This window comes from Oncorhynchus clarkii, chromosome 22 (assembly GCF_045791955.1).
Source record: "Oncorhynchus clarkii lewisi isolate Uvic-CL-2024 chromosome 22, UVic_Ocla_1.0, whole genome shotgun sequence".
NCBI classification, from domain to species: domain Eukaryota; kingdom Metazoa; phylum Chordata; class Actinopteri; order Salmoniformes; family Salmonidae; genus Oncorhynchus; species Oncorhynchus clarkii.
The window spans coordinates 21220413-21223916 of record NC_092168.1 but is presented as its reverse complement, the minus strand read 5'-3'; positions in this window follow the sequence as shown (position 1 = coordinate 21223916).

Genomic DNA, 3504 nt, shown 5'->3' with positions numbered 1-3504 from the left:
TTTGAATATTTAACCCGAAATCCCATCCCTGGTAGGAGGAAAGAGAGAAAACTACACACCCTGCGCGACTCATGTGCAAGTGCACTGTATTTACTTGATAAATACAGTTGGAGAAAGTATGCATAAATTATGTTTTTTAAATTTTTATAATTGTATTATGTTTGCATGTGTTTATGTAACCTATGTTAGTAATATTCATATCTTACTATGTTAAATTGGAACTAAATTCATCTTCAAATATCCTTAATGTTGTCTGCTGCAAATACGGTATAATATTTAAGGAATCATTAATGGGGGGCTATTAGGTGTTCTATGGAAAATAATGAACGACGTGGAAGGTATGTTCCACGACGCGCTAGCGTAACTGACCTTCCAGGGAGATGCATTGTTTTCCAGAAAATGCATAGAGCCCCTAGTTGATTTTTCATTTTAGACCATGGCCGTGGGGACCCGTCATTCTGGGCATTTAGCTAAAAAAAATATATATATATATACAGAAAAATCCATGTTTTTTTAGGGGGGGGGGGGTACCTGTGTCACATATCAGTTTGCAAACAATGTAAATTAATTAATTAATTAAGAAATCATTGAGTTAATAAAGCCGCATACAAACATGGTCTCTTTTTTGCTTTCTTGAGTAAGGCAGCTCAAAAATGCAGGTGTTTCAGCCTAGCTCAGTGCTTTCTGTGGTGGTGGGCCAGCCAGCGGAAAATACGGAGTGTAAGTGTTGGTAATGTTCTCTAGTTGCTCCTTGATTATCTCAGTGTTCTGTCACTCGTGGGGACAGTGCGTCACTGCCAAGTCTAAGGGTAGACCTCGAAAATTTAAGCCCCTTGGGTGCTACCATAGAGTTACGTTAGAAGGTCGTTGGCCACAGATAAAATTATGTCAAATCACGTTTATTGGACTGATCATGTCAACATCATACTTTCAAAATCTTAGCTAGCAGTCATCATCATGAATCAAGTCGACAATCTACTGGCAAATCCTTTTTAATCTTTGTCATATGAAGAGAAATAATGAAAGAAATTATAGCTAAAACGTATTGGTGCTCATCGGCCATTGGACATAGACATTACACAACAAGTTAGAAATCGCAAATTCAACAATGAGTAGTTTGGAAGGAATCAGTGACTGCAAGCATCGCAAAGCAATCACTATCCTGCTTTTCAGTAGAGTGTGGTTCCTACGGTTCTGACTTAGTGTACAGGGAGAACACTAAGAATGGTCCATGTTCTAAATTCTGTCGTTGTACATTTTAAAAGTGCTAAACAAATAGTTCTATTGACTACGTCCGTCCTAGCTCGCTCATTAATGTCTTAATCGAAATTACGGATTGCCTCTTATCTGCTTGGCGTCCCCTTATGCCCTAGTTTGTACATCTCAACTGTCATTAGAAACCACATCTGTTAAAGCAAGTCAGCCATATCAGCTATGTTTTTTAAGGCAGTAAATGAGGCTGAATGATCTGTTTCGCTGCCAGACAAGGCTCCGCTGACAGCCAGGTGTAGCAGTGTTAGGACAGCTTTATGTAGGCCTTAACATTTTGTGGGTACCGTTTGTCACCGTTATAGTGCAATTAATGTATTGTTTAGTGTTGTTTTGTTGTGTTGTGTAGTGGCTTTGCTGGCACGCAAAAAAAAATGATGTCCCACCAAGATTTACATGCTAAAATCGCCACTGACCATGGCTATAATTTAACACATTTGCCACTTGAAATGTGTTCAACATCCAGTAATCAAACCATTAGTCCTAGATTGCTATTATGAAACTCGAATTCAACAATGCCAATAATGTTTTCAATTAGACTTTTGCATTTAAAAGAAGCTTAAACAAAACATGTAAGAATGAACTATAGCCATTGAATTCTACCGTGCCTATATACAGTGTTTTATAGGGAATTATAAAATGTGTGTGTCAAGCCCTGAATTCTGATTGGCTGACAGCGGTGGTATATTAGACCATATACCGAAGGTATGCAATTCTTTTTTACTGCTCCATTTATGTTGGTAACCAGTTTATAATAGCAATAAGTCACCTCTGGGGTTTGTGGTATATGGCCAACATACCACACCTAAGGGCTGTATCCAGGCACTCCGCATTGCGTCGTGCTTAAGAACAGCTCTTAGCCTTGGTATATTGGTCACATACCACACCCCCTCAGGCCTTATTACTTCATTATACAACAGGTGGGTCTAATCCTGGATGCTGATTGGTTAAAACCGCATTCCAGCAGGTGTGTCTATTCCTCAAGTTACCACCAGCTAAATCTATGATTTACTCTGTTCCGTCCGACTGCGCAATCCTACTGTCTCATCAACTCAAAACTAAATGTTAGTCTAAAGGAAATGTGAAATAAGGTCTAGATGTTTTTAATAATGGAAATCAAGTTTATAAATTGCCTGGCTGGGCTGATGAGACAGTCAGATGGAACAGAGTAAATAGGCATTTTAACGTAATAGATTTAGCCAGTGGTAACTTGTGAAATAGACACTGGCTGGAACACGGTTTTAACCAATCAGCAGTCAGGAATTAGACTCCATTGTATTAGGTTGAAAAATACCACAGCTGTCAGCCAATCAGCATTCAGGGCTCGAACCACACAGTTTATAATATGCAATATTCTAACATATTTGCAGCTGACAGCATTAAGCATATTTGATGATGCATTTAGTTCAATTTACTTTAGCCTAGTAGGCTAATATGATTACTAACATTTTCATAATAGCAAGCTAAGACTGATGGTTTGGTTAGCTAAACTAGCACATCTGTTTTTTTTTGGTTACCACAGCAACTACTGTAGCTATCGAGTAAACTTGCTAGTTACTTCAGGGGATGTTGAACACATTTCTACCGGCAACACATTTCTAGTGAAAAATATACAATTATAGCCATGGCAAGTGTGTTAAATTCTGTGTTAATTTATAGGCAATTCCACTCCACAAGCACGTTATGGCGCACACCTTCCACGTCGTTCTTTATTTTCCATATAAAGCATAGCCACTCATTGATTACACCTTACTTGAATAGTATTATCCATAATGCTTTGTTTGTGTCTTTAGGTGTATGTGAATTTGTATAGTCTTGTTCTAACCTGTGCTTTTGTGCCCGCGAAGTACATAGGCCTGCAGGCTGCAGTAGCATACTGTAATAGCCTAGCCTATATGTGTGTTCAGATTGTTTTTTTTATATCAATAGAATAACAGCAAGCGTGGTATCCTGGGGTTTTCCTCTAAACTCCATCTCACTTTGAACTTTATTTTGATCTTCAGGCAATCAAGTTGAAACATCTAAGGATCCTATTGACAGAACTCTGTAATGACGAATTGAAGTTGAGTAAGATAGTCATTTCTCACCTTAACTGTAGGTATATGTTATAAGTAGGTTACTAGGGCCATGCTATTTGGAGCAGAAATTGTGCTTTTATCGTTATTTCTAGAATTATCCACTAGTGTTTCTGTCACGCCTGCTCCCGCTCCCCCTCCCTAGCGCTCGAGGGCGCCA